At 37.5% G+C, this 20,843-nt stretch overlaps 1 protein-coding gene across 6 annotated transcripts in view; it reads right to left on the bottom strand.

The window, feature by feature from the left end:
- The window catches only part of RABGAP1L (RAB GTPase activating protein 1 like), a 741,419-nt gene that overhangs the window by 296,412 nt on the left and 424,164 nt on the right, over positions 1-20,843 (bottom strand). The window lies entirely within an intron of this gene.

Here is a 20,843-nt window from a genome sequence, read left to right as displayed (position 1 = left end):
GCTTTCCATTTAATGTGCTTAATAAAATGCATTATGATTTTGTGAGTATAAAAACTGTCTCTGTCCAGGGCAATGGTTATCAAAGATTACTAGGAAGAGTTACCATAGGGAGGAGGGTTAGTGTGGTAGTTTCCATATGCCAAGGTAGCCAGAGCATAGTCTGGAACTATTAAAAAAAAAAAAAAAAAAACCTTTCTTGACACAGAGTTTGTATCCAGCGAAATGCACACGAGTCCTTGAGTTGGGATGTGTAAGTACATAATTCCATTTATGTAACCCCATCCTTACAGAGTATCCCCATCATTCCACAGCATCCCTCATGCCTCTTTGCAGTCAACCACCTTCACTCCAGGCAACCACCGGTTTGATTTTTATCACAATATATTATTAGCTTTGCATTTTTAAAAGAATCTTATACACATGCAATCACATAACATAAACTCTTTTGTGTCTGGCTTCTTTTACTCAGTATAACGTTTCGGAGACTCTTCCATGCTGATGTGTACATCAGTAGGCCATTCCTTTTCACTGATGAGTAATATTCCACTGTGTAAACATACCGCAATTTGTTTATCCTTTCTCCTGCTGAACATTTGGGTTTTTTCATGTTTGGTTAGTATGAATAAAGCTGCTATGTATTACACAGGGTTTTTTATGGATATAGGTTTTCATTCTCTTTAAGTAAACACCCAGGGGTCGAAGTTCAAGGTTTAAATGATAAGTGCATGTTTAACTTTATAACAAATTGCCAAAGTGTCTTCCAAAGTGGTTGTAGCTCAAGCATTACACACACACCAGCAAACTACAAGTACTCACTGCTTCACATCCTTGTCAGTACTTGATACTGCTGGTCTGTTCCCTTTTATTAATCCCTGTGGTTTTGATCAGCATTTCCCTGAATGCTAATATGTAGACTGTATTATCATGTGCTTTTAGGCAATTGATACATATTCTTTGGTGACAGTCTCTTCAAGCTCTTGCTCATTTGTTTAATTAGACTGTTTGTCTTATTACTGTTGATTCATGGGAGTTCTTGATATATTCTGTTCACAAGTCCCCTGTCAGACGTATGTGTTGTCAATATTTTCTCCCTGTCTGTGCCCTGCCTTTTCACCTTCTTAATGGTGTCTTTTGAAGTACTATTGTTCCCTTTTAACCCTCTTCTGCTAATGATGATATTATCACACTCTTTTCTAATGACAGAAAAATTAGATCATGGAAACATTACTTAATGAATCTGAAAGGAGCTTTTTCTTCATTATCACCAATTTCCAGAGCTCTGCCTAATTTTAAGAATTGAAAGATGCATTAGCATCCTTTTACTTAATTTTCTTTGATTTATACAGTTATAGTTCCGATTGCTTAATTTCTACTTTTATCCAGACCTCATCATGGGTGTGTGCTTTAGGGGCTGGAAGAAGGGTTAGAGAGAGAACAGAAAAGGAACAAAAAAGGAAGAAAGAGGCAAAAGGTTCTAATACTATCCCAATCTGAAGCATTCCCGATAGTGCTCTGTCACTACCTTTTTCATGAACAAGGAACTCTGGTTTTTGTTGATGAGAGAGCATGCTACATGAATGATGAATATATTTTCAAGGCTTCCCCTCCCCCATGAAAGATGGCAGTTAAGGATTCCTTAAACTGTGGATCTCCAAAAGGCAGTCATGCTTCATCAATCCTGACATCATTTTAACAAATGTTTGATCTATATACAGAAGTGTATTTAACGTTTATTGAGAAGTGTGCTGTTTATATGCTCAGCATATAAGTCCAACAGAAAATGAAGGTCCATGACACATCAGACAGAGAAGGTATGAATTCAGTGACTCCAGAAACTGTTCTCTAATTAGAGAGCTAAGGATAAGGGTACAAACCAGTAATGAAATGATCTTACTTTCTACTGGTTTTACGGTAAAGTTAGGTTACAAGCAAAAATGACTTTTCAGAGGCCACCTACTAAATTGATTTTATAACTCACAGTTTAAAAAACAGTGTTCTAGGGGTGCCTGGGTGGCTCAGCCAGTTAAGCGTCTGACTTCTGCTCAGGTCATGATCTCTAGGTCCTGGGATCCAGCCCTGCATCAAGTTCCCTGCTGAGCGGGGAATCTGCATTTCCCTTTCCCTTTCTCTCTGCCCCTCTCCCTACTCGTGCTTGCTCTTCTTCTCTCTCTCTCAAATAAATAAAATCTTTAATGAAAAATAAGATAAAATAAATTAAAAACGGTGTTCTAGCAAGTTCTTCCCCTTACCGTTCTTCCAAGCACCATTTGGCCTTCTCTAAGGTGAACTGAATCCTTTCCCTCTATTCTAAACCTACCCCTCTTTGTACCAAACCTCTCCCCATTCCTTACTTTAATTGCATCTCTGGCCAGATGCCTGCTCAGTCTGACTTTTAAAAACCATCTGGGTACCACTTCTATACTGGAGGAGTAACTCCTACTGTACCAGCTCCTACTGTACTGTATCTGCACAAATACATACGACAGTTACCTGAAGACACTGATGAGCTAAACAAAAGCAGTCAGAAACTGGAGGGGAGAAAAACCTCAGAAGAGGAGAATAACACTGGGTAAAATTCCCATTCTTTATGGTTTTTGCTGAAGATCAGGCACCAGTGATACCACACTGGATGGCTAAAACCTGGACATAAAACTGTAGTCTTACTGGCTCGAAGAACCAGAGAACAGATTAGGGTAACAGCTAGAAAATGAGTGTAGAAATTCTGGAAAAAAGAGACTAACAGAAGAGAAGCCTTTATTATACTTGCTGTAAAATTACAATATTCAAGACCGTATAAAACAGATATAAAGACAAAAAAATCAATAAATAATTAAAAGTCTAGAACTATAAGCACACTTATAAAGTCATTTGATTTCAACAAAGTTACCAAGATAATACAATGAGGAAAATAAAACTGTTTACATATGTAAACATGTAAGTATATGAAAATTGTTTCAATGAATGTACTCAAAAAATTGGATATCCATATGGGGAAAATAAATGAACCTTGATCCCTCCTCAAGTAACATACAAAAATTAATTTCAGACATATCACAGTTCTAAACATAAAACTGAAACTATGAGGCTACTCAATGAAGACAAAATATCTTTTTAACTTGGTGAAGGCAGCAAAGGTTTCTTAGTCAGGACACAGAAGCACTAACTATAAAAGAATAAACTAATACAGTATACCTTATCAAATTTTAAAAACCTCCAATGATGGAAGGACACTGTTTAGAAAATAAATATGCAAACCACAGCCTGGCAAAAATCTAGAAAAAGTCTTGCATCATATACATAAAGGATTCCTACAACTTAATGTCAAACAACTCAATTTTAAAAACAAAAGATTTGGGGGCGCCTGGGTGGCACAGCGGTTAAGCGTCTGCCTTCGGCTCAGGGCGTGATCCCGGCGTTATGGGATCGACCCACATCAGGCTCCTCTGCTATGAGCCTGCTTCTTCCTCTCCCACTCCCCCTGCTTGTGTTCCCTCTCTTGCTGGCTGTCTCTCTGTCGAATAAATAAATAAAATCTTTAAAAAAAAAAAAAAAAAAAACAAAAACAAAAACAAAAACAAAAGATTTGAAGAGACACTTCACAAAGGATTATCTATGAATGGACAGTAAGAACATGGTCAAGTGTTCAACATCATCAGTCAATAAATTCAAATGAAATTAGGGCCACAATGAGATACTACTACATGGCCACCAGAAATTAAAATTAAAAAGACTGATACACCAAATGCTAGTATCCTTGCATTCTCAGACATTGTTGGTAGGAGTGTAAAACAGTAAAACACTTTGCAAAATTATTTGACAGTTTTCTAGAAAACTAAACATACACCTACCCTATGACTCAGCAATTCCATATCTATGTATTCACCCAAGAGAAATGAATCCAAATGTATACAAGAAAGACTGATATAGGGCTAAGACATATTTCTAGCAGCTTTATTTATAATAGCTCCAAACTGTAAGCAGCCTCAGATATCCCTTATTAGGAAAGTGTATAAACAAACAGTGGTATATTCATACAATGAAGCACTCCGTACACCTGTAACACGGAAGAATCTCAGAACTATTATGCTGTGTGAACGACATCTTACATGGAAATGATTCTCCTCTATGGGTCCACTAATATAAAGTTCTACAAGTCAAAAAGATACAAAGTTAAGAAAAAAATCAAAACAAAGATTGCTTCTAGGGCGTTTTCTACAATAGCCAAATCGTGGAAAGAGCCCAAGTGCCCATCGACTGATGAATGGATAAAGAAGAAGTGTCGCACGTGCGTGCGCGCGCACACACACACTGGAATAGTATTCAGCCATAAAAAAGAATGAAATCTTGGGATATCTGGGTGGTTCAGTTAAGTGGAACCCCTGATTTCAGCTCAGGTCATGATCTCAGGGTTGTAAGAATTGAGTCCCACGCCCAGCTTAAGATTCTCTTTCTCCCTCCCCATCTGTCCCTCCCTCCCTCCCCTTAAAAAAAAAAAAGAATGAAATCTTGCCATTTACAATGACATGGATATAGCTACAGAGTGAATCATGCTAAGTAAAGTAAGTCAGCCAGAGAAAGACAAATCTGATTTCAGTCATATGTGGAATTTAAGAAACAAAACAAGCAAAGGGAAAAAGAGAGACTGAGAGACAAACCAAGAAACAGATTTTTAATTAGAGAGAACAAACTGATGGTTATCAGAGGGGAGGTGGGCGGGCATCTGTTAAATAGGTGATGGGGATTAAGGAGCGCAGTTGCTGTGATGAGCATCAGGTATTGTATGAAGTGCTGAGTCACTAAATCATAACCTGAAACTAATATTACACTTTCTGTTAACTAACTGGAACTTAAATAAAAAAATTTTTAAAATAATAATTAAAAAAAAAAACTAGAAAAACCCACAAAAAACATTGCTTCTGGGGGAAGGGTCAGGATTAACCATGAAGACATGAGGGAACTTCTATGTCTTGGATTACACAAGTACTGCATTTGTCAAAATTAATGAAATGGCACTACTAATATTTGTGTACTTCATTGAGAGTAAATTGTACCTACAAAAGAAAACTGTTAGCAAAAACTGGGCTCTAGCTAATAATATACATGTTGCACTATTAGGCATAAGGTATAAAGACATACAAAGGCAATTCTGAAATGCCTTAAAATATGAAAATGGATTCATTAATGAATAAAAGGGTAGATGGATCGATAGATAAATGCCAAAGAAAATGTAACAAAATATTAATTGTAAAACCTAGGTGGGGGGTTGATGGATGTTTCCTGTACAGTTCTTTGCACTTTCTATATATTTGAAAATTTTCGTTAACTGTTTGGGGGGAAAAAAATCTGTGGCTGCACTCTGGCTCTGAACTATAGACTACTTTTCCGGCTGGGTTCCCAAGAGTACTTCATATTTTCATTCAGCAAGTCAATATTTACTGAGCAACTATTATGTGCTCAAACAGTGCACTTAGTGAGATGGATGCAGTGATGACGCTCTCCGCGCACCTCAGCTCAGAGTCTCGTAGAGAATTGGGCGTGTGCAGTGAAAAAGGGCACAGTAGGAGAAGTGCTGACAGACAGATGGAAACTCAGCGGGAAAGTGTCATAGTGTAGGAAGGAGAGGTAAAGGCAAGGAAGACATCACAGACAAGGTGATATTGTCTTTATCTTAAAAAAAAAAAAAAAAGGATGGGACCAAAATTGCTGCAAACTTGGCCTCACATTCTTGAAGGAAGAATATGGAGATTCTTTAGGCATACTACAGGGGGAAACGCATGTACAAAGGCACGAGAGAGCCTGCCCTCTTTATTACATGCCGGACGCTGCGCTAAATGCTCTTGGACGTTCTCAATCCTCACAAAGCTTATGAGATAAGAAAAGTGAGGTTTAGGGAAGGTAATTAACTTGGGCAAGGACACAAAGCTAGAGCTAGGATTTGAACCCAAATCTGTTTAAATACAGGTTTACCCTTTAAATACAGAGGTACCCTTAATACCTGTATATTACTGCTATAGACTGTGTTCCTCCTAAAATTCATACGTTGAAACCTAATCCAAAATGTGATGGTATTGGGACATGTGGCCATCAAGGAGTGATTAGGTCAGGAGGATAGAGCTCTCATGAAGGGGACTAGCGTCCTTATAAGAGAGATCCCAGATGAAAGACCTTAATGTGAGACAGGAAACCATCAAAATCCTAGAGGAGAACACAGGCAGAAACCTCTTTGACCTTGGCCACAGCAACTTCTTGCTAGACATGTCACCACAGGTAAGGGAAACAAAAGCAAAAATGAACTATTCAGACTTCATCAAGATAAAAAGCTTCTATACAGCAAAGGAAACAATCAACAAAACTAAAAGGCAGCCTATGGAATGAGAGAAGATATTTGCAAATGACACATCTGATAAAGGGTTAGTATCCAAAAATCTACAAACAACTTCTCAAACACAACACCCAAAAAACAAATAACTGAATACAGACTTTTCTGAAGAAGACTTCCAGACGGCTAACAGATACATGGAAAGATACTCAACATCACTAATCAGGGAAATGCAAATCAAAACCGTGATGAGATACCACCTCACACCTGTCAGAATGGCTAACATTAACAACACAAGAAACAACAAGTGTTGGCAAAGATGCAGAGAAAAGGGAACCCTCTTGCACTGTTGGTGGGAATGCAAATTGGTGTAGCCGATCTGGAGAACAGTATGGAGATTCCTCAAAAGTTTAAAAATAGAACTACTCTACAATCAAGTAATTGCACTACTAGGTATTTACCTAAAGGATACAAACATACAGATTTGAAGGGATATATGCACCCCAATTTTTATAGCAGCATTATCAACAACAGCCAAACTATGGAGAGAGCCCTAATGGCCACTGACTGATGAATGGATAAAGAAGATGTGCTATATATACACAATGGAATATTACTCAGCAATCAAAAAAATGAAATCTTGTCATTTGCAATGACATGGATGGAGCTAGAGTATATTGTGCTAAGTGAAATTAAGTCAGTCAGAGAAAGACAAATATCATAAGATTTCATTCACATGTGGAATTTATGAGAGAAAACAGATAAACATATGGGAAGGGGGAAATAAATAAGGGAGAGAGAGAAGCAAGCCATAAGAGACTCTTAATGACAGAGAACAAATTGAGGGTTAATGCAGGGAGAAGGGTGGGGATGGGCTAGGTGGGTGAAGTATTAAGGAGGGCACTTGTTATGATGAGCACTGGGTGTTGTATGTAAATGATGAATCACTGAATTCTACTCCAGAAACCAATATTGCACTGTATGTTAACTACTTAAAATTTAAATTAAAAAAAAGAAAAGAGGGGCGCCTGGGTGGCACAGCGGTTAAGCGTCTGCCTTCAGCTCAGGGCATGATCCTGGCGTTATGGGATCGAGCCCCACGTCAGGCTCCTCCTCTATGAGCCTGCTTCTTCCTCTCCCACTCCCCCTGCTTGTGTTCCCTCTCTCGCTGGCTGTCTCTATCTCTGTCAAATAAATAAAAATAAAATCTTTAAAAAAAAAAAAAGAAAAAGAAAAGAGAGAGAGATCTCAGAGTGTTCCCTTGCCTCTTCTGCCACATGAGGACACAGCAAGAAGACGGCCATCTATGAACCAGGAAGCAAGCCCACACCACACACTGAATCTGCCAGCACCTTGACCTTGAACTTCTCAGCCTCAAGAACTATGAGAAAAAAATTGTTTAAGCTACCCAGTAAATGCTGTTTTTGTTATAGCAGCCTGAAGAGACCAAGACAATCACTTGGACTCACTCTGCGCAGAACTGGACACTCATGTATTTGGGTCCACAGAAGATGGGAGGGCCTATCTTCTGACTTGCCATGGGGCTCTATTGAGATAGGGGATAAGACTCCATAGCCACAAGACAATTGACAATTCTTAATAATAATGCTTAATCTTTTTCAATCCATGACTTCTGGGTTTAGGGAAGGGGAACTTTTAATTTCTTTATTTGATATATTTATTAACATGCTAACTACAGGCTAAAATTTAGACATAAAAAAAGACATCTGTAAGGCTTAATCTAGTTGCTGCTAACAGTTATATATAAATGTAAGTTCTTCTTTATCAAATAAATATGGAAAACACCTGATTTTCTTAAGCGAGTAACTATTATCCATTGATGAGATGTTAACTTTGAAAATAATTTTCCACAGGGTTGTAAGACTTTCTTTACCAACCCAAAACAGACACAATAGCCACTACTGCTCTTGAATTCCTTAAAATCATTAGGGAAAATTTTTAGTCTTACAGATATATTATGTCTAACGACTGACCTACAATCCTTTCTCCCAAAACACACAAACCTTTACTAGGTTGATGCAGGAAACACAGAATAATATTTCTATTTTGTCCTAGGAATGGACAATATACAGTACTATTTAATCAGACAAGCACACTTATAGGTAAAGAGGAAGGAAGCTCAGATTCACAGGAAAAATGAAAGGGAAATTAGAAGCTGTTCTCTAAGAAGACAGAGGCTGCTATGTGGGCATGCAAGAAAGGATCAAACTTCTAAAACAGATCCCCATTAGGTCTTGCCACTGCTAAAGCAACTGATATATTTGCTGATTTACTGGCTACTGATACACAAGCTGTTTCATTTATTACCTACAATGAGCTTCTGCCAACATGAGATCAAAACAAACAAATCAGCCCTTGGATTGTTCTTGGCGCCAACATCCCTTAAATGAGTGTGTCAGGGAAATAATCAAGTATAAAATACGTGGAAATAAATTTATTTACAAACTAAAAAGAGATCTGTTCTCACGCAATCTAAGAGACAAAAAGAGATACCAAGGAAAGACTACTTTTAAGTAATGCCACAATAAGCTAAATAAAAAAAGAGCAGAGAGTGACAAGAATCTAAGACACCTGGCTGTCGAAAAGAAATTAGGGTAACATTAAAAGCAAAGACTATTCAGGGGTGCCTGGGTGGCACTGCGGTTAAGCGTCTGCCTCCGGCTCAGGGCATGATCCCAGAGTTATGGGATTGAGCCCCACATCAGGCTCCTCTGCTATAAGCCTGCTTCTTCCTCTCCCACTCCCCCTACTTGTGTTCCCTCTCTCGCTGGCTGCCTCTATCTCTGTCAAATAAATAATAAATAAAATTTTTAAAAAAATAAAAGCAAAGACTATTCAATATGGTACTTAAGAATACAAGTGACTTTTCAAAGAATCATTTAGCATTAATTTCTCTGTTAAAAAGCCACTGACATTTATTTATTAATAATTGTTACCGACTGTTCCAGGTATTTATAAATATTAATTTATATATAAAATATATATATTACAACAACTCTCTGAGGTAAATACTATTAATATATCCATTTATAGAAGAAAAAAACAAGGCACGAAGAAGCTAAATAACTTGTTCAAGGTCACCCAGTTAGTAAGCTGCAGGCCAGAATTCAAACTCAGGCAGTCTAGCTCTAGAGCTCAAGGTCTTAGTTACTATTACTATACAGACTCTGGATATTAATGTCTGTTGACATATGTGGCAGAGTCCGGGTGAGCAATCATAAGCTTAATGATAAAACATAAATTTTTCTTTTTGTGCTGTATTGAATTCATACTCCTAAACTAATCGGAGAGATGGCTTTATTTAAAGAACGCAGAAGAATGATAAATGCAAAATTTAGGAGAGTGGCTGACTCTGGTAGAGGAAGACTGAATCTGAGAACGGCACCTGTAAATATTCAAAGATATTGGTAATATTATGTTTCCTAAGTTGTTGGAACAAGGATGTTACTTCTATTATTGATTTTTAAAAATCATAAATACAAATTATGTTTTCTCATTTCAATGTATTTTTCATAATTTTAAAAATTTAACTGAAAATTTTAAAAAATTACTTATTAGTAATTTCCCACTCAAAGGTTTGTGATAAGGTTTCAATTTGGGTCACTAGAATATAGATATTTGAAAGACACAGATCAAGGCTTCACTGGAGTTTAACACAGGTGATTAAAATAGGGAAGTAGATAACCAATGAAAACTACTGCTCTTTGAGAAAACTGTACATATGTACAGTGGATTCTCATTCCTTACAGTGGTTATGCTCTATAAGGTTGCTATGAACACTGAATTAGCAGATACTGAATTGCTGCCACAAGGGGATAGGGAGGGGTAGGCTTCTGGGAGCCCCTGGTCACAACATTTAGGGCAATCGATCAACTATAACCTTGTTTTATGTGTGCTTCTATTTAAAGGCACCTTATTTAATATTTATTGTTCATTAATTAATATTGAAGTCATGGACAGCATCACTACAACAAAATAAAGTTTATCTAACACATTTTTTCTATAAGGCACATCACATGAGGCACATCACAGCCATCTTGCGCTTAGCAACACTAGATATTCAGCATTATGCTTGGTGGCCATTTTAAACAGCAAAATCACCATACCAAAATCACAAAAAGTATAAAAATGTGGCACTAACTGCAAAAAAGAACACTTGTTTATAGAATGAGAGTTGAGACAAGAAGGCAGAGCATTACCTGGTTTCATCTGAACTTGGAATGTATATATCAGACGACTCAAATTTTTCCACACAGTGGACAGGCACGTCAGCCAATGATCACAACAACACCAAGAGTATTGATTTTGGAGCAAAAAAATCTTATCAAGTAGGCAAATTTGCCAATATGGAATCATGAATAATGGAGATCTACTGTGTGTGTGTGTGTGTGTGTGTGTTTGTGTGTGTGTACACGCATATGTGTTCATACCCTCTTGGATAAACATCTATTATCTAACTATATGTATCTATTTTTTTTATTTGAGAGAGTGAGAGGTAGGGGGGAGGGGCAGAGGGAGAAGGAAAGAGAATCTCAAGTAGACTCCCCAATGAGCACGGTGCCCAACACGGGCCTCAAACTCACAACCCTGAGATCATGACCTGAGCCAAAATCAAGATTTGGACACTTGATGGACTTAGCCACCCAGGCATCCCTATCTATATATCTTCTTAGAGATATATAAATATGTCTTTGAGATATATGTATATGTCTATACATATCCAGAATTAAGTTGAAATCATTTATTTCTGAATTAGCCTACAAAAAGCAAATAAATACAAAGTGTTTTTAATTAATAAAATCAAAATTGTTTGATTAGAATAATGAATTATTAGTTTTAAGAAGGGCCACAAACATTAGATAGATCAAGTAAATGAAAAAGTAATGTAGATGTAGTCCCACACCACAATTCTAAATTGATATTCTAAAAAAGTTTCAGCACCGAATATTCTCTTCCTCCAAGCCTTTAGAATCATTATGAATGACACCTCTTCCTATTCCTTTAGAATTCAATAGTGATAGGTCACAGTGATCAACAGTTCATTTACCAGTATTTTCTTTGACACTTGGCATATGTTGTCCCATAAAAGCAATATGGTTATGAGGCTCTCAGATCAGCCTCCAAACTATAAAATTGGCCCCTAGCCATAGGGCCGAGGACAGCAACTTGTTAACAGTAAAGTACTCTAAAATCATTGTTAAAAAATTTACTGAAAAGTTTTCTAATAGTGGATCTGAATGCCAAATATTTCAAATTCCACCTCTGCCTCTCTTAACACAATTAGTTAACATCCCTAAGTTTCAAACACTTTGAGGCAACAGATATTTATTGAGTCTTTGTGAAAGACTGGTCTAAGCCAGTGAACAAAATGGATAAAAAATCTACTCTCATAAAGCTTATCTTTTAGTGGAAAAAGACAGTAAGTAAGCAAGCAAGTAAGTAAGTTTGAAGACAATAAATGCAATGGCAAAAAGTAACACAGGGGAAAGGTCTAAGAAGTGCTGGACCCAGAGGAGATTGCAAATTTAAGAGGGTAGTTAGGGCAGGCAGTACTGAGAGAGTAACACTGGAGCAAAGACTCAAGAGAGGCAAAAGAGCAAGCCGTGGAGATCTCTGCGAGAAGTGTCCCAAGCAGAGGGAATCGTGCAAGTGCTCTGATGAGGGAGGGGGCAAGATGGGCATGTGTATGACTGGGACAGAATTCACGATGGAGAGAATAGTAATACATGAAGTTTACTGCCTTATAACCTACTATAAGGACTTAGGCTTTTTCAGTGAATGAAACAGAAAGACTAGGTAGATAATTGTAGCTTAGACCAGGGTGGCTGCAGTGAAAGTAATGAGCAATGGTCAGATTCTGGATATATTTTGAGAGTACAGCCAATAAGATTTCCTAACGGATTAGAAGTGTGGAACTGTGAAAGGTGGTCCTGCATAGCTTTTTACCTTTGCATGGTTGCAAAAGAGTATGCTGCAGTCCTGGAACATTTTCTCACATGGAGGTGAGGAGCCCTTACAGTCTGTGCTGAGCTTACCACGTTGTTTGGGAATATCTTCCCTGGTTCCAGGCTCAATGTGTACTTCTTTGTAAGTGCATGTGTCATATGGCACCCGGCCAGCCCCACTGGTATCCATATTCCCTGAGAGGAGAGAACAGAATCCTTCCTCTACAGTATAAGAGAGGTGCATGCAGACCATCTCCCTGCGACAGTCATCTTAGGGGACTGATGCTCCCTGCTGAAGCTGATCTTGCTCTGTCTTTTTTTCTATCAGAGTTAAACACTGTTCAATCCAGTGCCAGTCTGAGCTGCGTCCTTCTTAGGAATTCCAACATTTGCAAACTATGCAGTGGGCTGACATCCCAGGACCACTGCTCCTAGTGATAGCTAACACTTTCTCAACTTGTAGTGCAAGAGAAAGAAAGGAGAGTCAAAAATGACTCAAGGTTTCTAGCCTGTGCAACTGAAAGAACGGAGTTACTATTAACTGAGATGACGGTATTTCATGATTTGGAATATGTTTGTTTTCTGACAAGATCATTTTTAATGCAGTAATACAGGTGAGATCCTGACTGAAATGAGTTTAGGAAATAGTTGGAGGAGAGGAACTAGTTACAGCAAGTATAGACAAATCTTTTGAGGACCTCTGTGATAAAGGACAGCAGGATTATCTCTATCTGTTACACAAAGGTAATAACAGAAACCACCATATAAACTTACTTGAGGATTAAACACAGTGCTATGCACATAGTGAAGTGCTAAATGATAGTATCGATCACAGGCTGATGTCAAGGAGACTACAGTGTCCTTCTTCCAAATATCCCATTTGAGCCATCATCAGGATGAGTATGGAGCTGTCTGAATGAGGTCTCACTCACCGCTAAAATGCTTACGGACTCTTGAGCTCTTTGACTTCTTAAGAATGACTGGGTTTCCATACATGCCCCCCGCAAAATTCCCCCGCTAATTTGTTTAGAGATATAACTTATACCTTTTTTTTTCACTTTTTGAAGGCCAGATATTCCAATGTAAGTCTAAGACATCTTTACAAACCCTGACAAGTATAACTCAAAAAGGACAGAAAGGATAATAAAATTCATCATTAAAAAGTAATTAAACTTCCCACTCCCTTCCTGAAGCCATCAGGCAGAGTAAGATAAATGTGACACAGAGGGGTGGTCTGGCATGGGGTATCATACCCTAGCCAGATGAGGCCATGCATGTGGGGAAGTGGATGACCAAGAACGAGGTAGGTATCAGTGGAGTGACACACATGAGATGTTAGAGCCGGACCACTGTAAGGAGGACATCTGTGCAAGAGAGTAGAGGCAACAGCAATAGGAAACAGGTTACTTACAGGGATATTGATCAAATGAATAAATACATCAAAAATAATGGGAGCTAAGTTTTTCATTGTCAGAGAAGTGAGTTAACAAATACAGGGAAAAGAACAATAAAACTTGCTGATGTTTAATTAAAATTGAGAGGATTCCTATAAATCCATGCTTTTCAACATATATAAAAAGATATAAAAACAAATATGGGCAGTGACATCAGCAAGAAAGGCAGAGTACAGATCTCCAAAAATGTGCTCCTCCATAACAGCAGGAAAAATAAAAAAAATTGTTACAATCAGCTTTTTCAGTACTCTGGGAATTGACCTAAGGTTTGCAGCAGTCCGAGGAACATTTATTATAGGAAAACAACTGAACATCTGTAAAAACAGGGAACTTCGTGGCATTTTTAACTTCCCATAGTTCTATTCCTTTCTCTGCATCTCCATGATGACCTTGAAAACTAATACTGTGCATCTGCAGTGAAAACAAGCAGGCTAGCAACCATCAGAAGGAGCAAAACGGGCTAGATCTCCTGCAAAGAATCATTTGCAGAGAACTACCATTATCCGACCTGTATGGTGGATCCCCAAAGACCACGTGCAAGGCTCACTCAGTATGAAAAGCTTTTTCCCCAGGGCATTTGTCAAAAACAATTCAAGTGATTAAACAATTAAACAATTTTATGACCGCCTTGAGATGGGAGATAAAAGTTGGAGCAGACAGCAGACTCACCAAAAGGTTTAAAAGGAAAAACTAAAGAATGAGATACCCATAAGGGCTTTGAAAAACTGAGATGTATTTCTGAGAATCTAGAGGGCCATGCCCCTGTGTAAGGTTGTACAGATGCCCAAGGCTTTGGGTAAGCTCAGAAAAGGCGTAAGTAGGCTCTAAGCTCTCATCTCTGGCTAACACTGAGGCTCTGCATAAGCAGGAAGTGAAGGAACCATAGAGTTGTCACCTGGTTGGGTGAGTAATGAAAGTGTGCCAAACACATATACAGAGCCCCTTGATAAACAGTGGGAAAGTTACTAGTTCTAGGGAATTTAAGCAAATCTCTGTCCAGTCATCAGCTAACCACCAAGTGGAGACTTCAGTGACCACATATGACAATACAGACTTTATATAATTAGTTCACAAAAGTTACCAACCAAACTACTACAATAAAAACAACAAAACCTGGCAAATCCACAGAAACAGAAAGTGGATTAATGATTGCCACGGGCTGAGAATAGGGATGCTGCAAAGTGACTTCTAATGGATATAGAGTTTCTTTTTTAGAGTGGATGTCCTAGAATTAAATAGTGATGATGGTTGCATAGCTTCATGAATATATTAGAAACCACTAAAAGTATACTTATTTAAAGGGATGCATTTTATGGTATGTGAATTATATCTCATTAAAAAATAAGAAAGGGGCACCTGAGTGGCTCAGTTGGTTAAGCATCCAACTCTTTTTTTTTTTTTTTAAAGATTTTATTTATTTATTTGACAGAGATAGAGACAGCCAGTGAGAGAGGGAACACAGGCAGGGGGAGTAGGAGAGGAAGAAGCAGGCTCACAGCAGAGGATCCTGATGTGGGGCTCGATCCCATAACGCCAGGATCATGCCCTGAACCGAAGGCAGACGCTTAATGACTGCACCACCCAGGCGCCCCAGCATCCAGCTCTTGATTTTGGCTCAGGTTCTGATCTCAGGATTGTTAGTTAGAGGCCCACGTTGGGCTCCATGGGGAGTCTACTGGAGATTCTCTCTCTCCCTCTGCCCCTCCCCCTGCTCACATGCTCACTTTCTAAAATAAATAAATAAATATTTTAAAAAATTTAAAAATATGGAAGAAAATGTATGTTTGTATGCATACATGCATCTGTACATATGCTCATATGTTATATATATTCCTTAGCTCTCTCCACTGAGATTACTTGGATTAATGACATCCTTTTAGCAATGAACACACCTAACACACAGATATTGATTTTCTATCATTTTTAACTAAAGAAAGCAAGGCTCCTTACAGAAATAGCTAATTCTAGTTTGGGGGCAAAGAAATAAGCCTGGAACCTCTTTTTGAGCCAGAAAGAAAGGCAGTGCTCAGAAAATGACAGGGTATGCCAAATGAATGATCAAGTATGACCCAATGAAGGGTCAGCTTGAAGGTCTCCCACTGTCCCAACTGAGAACAATCTGAGCACCAAAAGAAATAATTATAGTAAGAGAGAAATTAAACTGAATAAAATGAGAATTCATGAGTCCCTTTGAATATGATAATACATACATATATATACATAAATGCAAAGTCTGATGACGAAGGTATATATATATTTTAAAGATTTTATTTATTTATATGAGAGAGAGAGAGAGAGCATGCGTGCGCATGAACAGGGGGAGGGACAGACAGAGAGGGAGAAGCAGAATCCCCACTGAGCAGTGAGCCTGACCCGGGGCTTGATCCCAGGGTCCTAGTATCATGACCTGAGATGAAGGCAGATGCTTAACCGACTGAGTCACCCAGGTGCCCCATGGAAGGTATAGCTTTTAGTTACAAATTATCTCACACAAAGTACTTCTTAATTACGAAGGAGAAGAGAAACTTCACAGTGGAGAAATCTGGTAAACAACACCTTACTTATGTGATCAAAGTGATCATTGTCAATAATGGGAAAAATTAAAGCTGTGTGCTACGTGAGAGGAAGAGATAAGAAGAGATCATTCCTTTTGTGTTACTCCGGCAAAAAATGTATAACCTGAATCCAAACATAAGGAAACATCAGACAAACCCCAATTGAGGGACATTCCAAAAAATGACTGGGCTGTCATCTTCGAAAGTACCAAGGTCAAGAAAGTGAAGGAAGGAGTGAGAAACTATTTCAGATAAAAGGAAATCAAGGAGACATGTCAACAAAATGAAATGTGTGATTTTTGAGCTAGGTCCTTTTTATATAAAGGACATTATGTGGACAACCAGTGAAATCTGAATGAAGGCTAAGGCTTGGGCAGTAGCAATACATCAATGTTACTTTTTGATTTGGGTGTTTTATTACAGTTATGCAAGGGAATATTCTTTCTTGTTAGAAAACACCCTAAAGTATTTGGGGGTGATGCAGCATCATGTTGGCAAATCAGTCTCAAACAGTATAGGAGAACAAAATTATGTACTTGCAACTTTCCTGTAAGTTTGATGTTCTTTAAAAAATACATGGAAATATGGAAATATACATACATATATAAATAAACTTGACAGAATAATTTTGTCTGTTGATTTTTTTTTAAAGATTTTATTTATTTATTTAACAGAGAGAGAGACAGCCAGAGAGAGAGGGAACACAAGCAGGGGGAGTGGGAGAGGAAGAAGCAGACTCCCAGCGGAGGAGCCTGATGTGGGGCTCGATCCCAGGACTCTGGGATCACGCCCTGAGCCGAAGGCAGACGCTTAATGACTGAGCCACCCAGGCGCCCCTGTCTGTTGATTCTAATAATAAAGAATTGGGACTTAAAAAAAGGTTATTAAGTTTGTCCTATATGCTGGCAAAAAGTATTAACATAAGCTCTAAAAATAGATTCCCTGATATGAAATAATCTAAACTCTGTTGACTATAAACGTAGAAAGCTAGATGTACTCACAAATATTCACTCACAAAGCAATTTTCTTATCTAACATAGCTGGCAAAATTCCTGGATGTAAGTTTCCTTTTATAAAACACTTGGGAAAAAAGGGCCTTGGCAACAATTTAAAAGTGAACTGATATACTCGTTGTTTTAAAAAAAGGAAATATAAAATAACTAGACTATCATATCCTTAAAAAAAATTAATGTCCCTATCATAAGTAAACTACTGTGTGATTATAGGAAATTACCCAGAGTGTTTAGCTTACATCCTTGGAGTTGTGATTTTTTTTTTTAATAGTACATAAAGGACATCAAGAAGGAACTCTACAAAATGAAGAAAAGCAACATACCTGTTCTTTAAAGAGCTTAGGTTGAATAATTTTTATAAATACAATTATTTTCTAGAAGAAAAAATTATAGAAATACCTCCTTTAGAGTTTATATATATTCCATTTTCACCTAAAATATCAGTGTGATGACTGTAAACAATGCACCTCTCAGATCTCCAACCACAGAAAACATAATTGACCAAAGGTCCCAACTGCTAAGTTCTGAAATCCATCTCTACATTTTTTTTTAAAAGATTTTTTTTATTTATTTGACAGAGAGAGAGACAGCCAGCGAGAGAGGGAACACAAGCAGGGGGAGTGGGAGAGGAAGAAGCAGGCTCCCAGCAGAGGAGCCTGATGCGGGGCTCGATCCCAGCACCCTGGGATCACGCCCTGAGCTGAAGGCAGATGCTTAATGACTGAGCCACCCAGGCGCCCCATGAAATCCATCTCTACATTTGCACCAATGTCACACTTCCAATGGGGATACTCCAAGGCAAGGACTGAGCACAACAAAATATTAACGCAGGCCAGCTTCTGAGAGAAGTGGGACCTCACAGACAACTTTGGCCAACGACTCCCATTAGCCTTGCCAAACTTTCCTTAGAAGTGCACTACAGTCTAAGACACTTCTACCTAATCTTTCTTCCTCTCATTCTCTTGAGGTCAGACTAACATTGTAGTCCAATGGCTCCCCCAGCTTCTTCTCCATTTTCTCTTATAGGCATCTCCCCTAATAGATTGCTTACACATTTAAAACTGTTTTGGTGATAGGCCTCTTAGAGGACCTGGAGTAACACAGTTTCATCAAGTCAAAACAGTACAGTTAATTATATTACATCATGTAGCCAGTACTGCACTCTGCTCTCTAAAACAAAGAGAGAGAAAACATCAAAGAGCGCCTTTCCCTTCAAAGACTGAACAAACTAGAAGAAAAGACTTTAGTGAAATTAATCAGATAATGTTCAAACATAATCCATAATATAATCATCTAAACTTTATAGAGTATTTTTAATCTATAAATCACTGTGGGTAGAAGTGGGCAGAACAAGCTTCACAAGGGAAGTGGGCTAGTAAGATTTGGACAGATGGGAAGGAGGAGGAAAGCAATTCAGATTCACACCCTTCCTTGGTCTTTAAAAGATGCAGGAAAAGGTCTGGTTAAGGAGGAGGTTTCAAAGTTGTAAAGATACTGCCAACTGGATAACAATTAGTAAACAGGAAATAAGTCCCCATAATCCTATAACTAATCCATTCAGGAATAACTGTGTGTTTATTGTATGGGATGTTTAAGGCATTTGAATCTGCTACAGAAATAGATCTCTATTTTGAGAAAAATCATAAATTCAGGACACCATGAGTAGCATTTTATTTGAAGGCTCCTTGTGTTATGTCTTCACAGGTTAGTTTTGTTTTTCCTTTTCTATTTTAAAAATAATCTTACTTTTCTTCTTTTCTCAAAGGGTAGTGTTGTTTTTGAAAAAGAGTGGCTATAATCAAACCCTTAGGACACACACCAATCCCTGTATTCTAATTTTATACATTTTTATCATCCTCATAATCCCACCCTTTCTCTTCTTTATTCTAGTAATGGTGTGATGGCTTCAATTAGCCTTTCAGTTGAAAGACTACAGGTTCTACAGAAACTACAAAGCTATTTCAAAAAGCTCTATGGGACGAGCACATAAAGAAATTTTAAAAATCTCTTCAGACACTTTCAAGAGCATTACAAATCACTCGTTCTCCTTCCAGGACTCCAGCTTCACAAACCTGACCTTTTCATTGTTACAGTTTCAGAAGAAAATTCATATTTAAAATAACATCATATCTTCTCAGTTGAGCTCTGACTCATAGAAAGTCTATCCTATTAACATGCATATTAAAAAGGACAAAAAAATAAAAAATAAAATCTCAAAATAGTCCCTCATGTATGATTTAGTGATACTAACAAATATAAAAAATATTTTTGAAATGTTATAAGCAAAAGCTTAGCATGAAGTTAATCTCTGAATACACACACACACACACACACACACACACACACTCCGAAGCTTTTCAACTTTAAGTTGCTAAGATTTCTTTTATATGTGTATGTATATGTATGAGCATGCATTTGCTGTTCTGAATGGCTATAAACATAACTGTCCTTGGCAATGAAGCAGAATTAGACAATTTGCCTAAAGTAAAAAATGGAAAATGAGTGATTTAAGGGCAGGGAAACTAAATGAAACTCTTGCTCGGAGAGATTAAGATTTATCAGTATGCTAATCTAGTACTCTCTTTACCCCACTGTAAATAATAGAATCAGGAAAATCTCCCCTCTCCTCCAGAAAATCTGAAACTATTAATCAACAACTTGTCTAACAAAAAGTTTGAAGGAAACGTGAGAATTTGATCTCTCAAGTTTCCTCACAAGAGCAAAATAATATTTCATTGAAAGGGAAATTTTGGAAAAAGTGAATATTATGCAAGAATAATTATTATGCAAGAATATTATGCAAGAATATTAAAAATAACTAAGCAGAGATTTTAGTGGTATACAGAAAGTAAGGTGTAGAGCCTACCAAAGAGGGAGATCTCTAATAAATAACTCAGGCTTTTAGCTGAAATGCTGGAAGGGCCTTACCCATGAAGCAAAAAATAGTCAACACTGGGCCAAAGGGATTCACTATACACACACACACACACACACACACATATATATATATATGTATATATATGTATGTATGTATGTATATGTGTATATATATTTTCCTACTAGAAAAACACAATCTCCTCTGGAGTAAAATCATTCAAAGTCTTTATAAAATTTTTCATACACAAGATCCAGATTTCCATTAAAAATGATCAATCATGAAAGAAAATATGAGAAAATAAAAGTCAAGAGACAATAGGAATATATGAACAGGTGAACAGATATTAGACTTTATCAGACTTGGACTTTAAAATAAAATATCTATGATTAATCTATTTAAGAAAATAGGAAAAAATTTCACAAAGGAACTGGAATTTATTTTTAAGGAGGATCAAATAAAAATTCTGGAACTGAAAAATAAAACAACCAAAATTAAGACAGCAATAGATTGGTGAGAGGATTAGTAAAAAATATCCAGATGAAGACACAAAAGAAGGATGGGAACATATAGAATAGAATAATAGACAGAAGTGACATAGTAAAATATGAATACTTGGAAGTCCAGAATAAAGGAGCAAGGCAAAATAGTATTTGGAGAG

The sequence above is a fragment of the Ailuropoda melanoleuca genome, chromosome 8, assembly GCF_002007445.2.
Source record: "Ailuropoda melanoleuca isolate Jingjing chromosome 8, ASM200744v2, whole genome shotgun sequence".
In the NCBI taxonomy this organism is placed as follows: Eukaryota; Metazoa; Chordata; class Mammalia; order Carnivora; family Ursidae; genus Ailuropoda; species Ailuropoda melanoleuca.
Note: the sequence above shows the minus strand (reverse complement) of the source record. Positions and strands in the feature narration are given on the sequence as shown.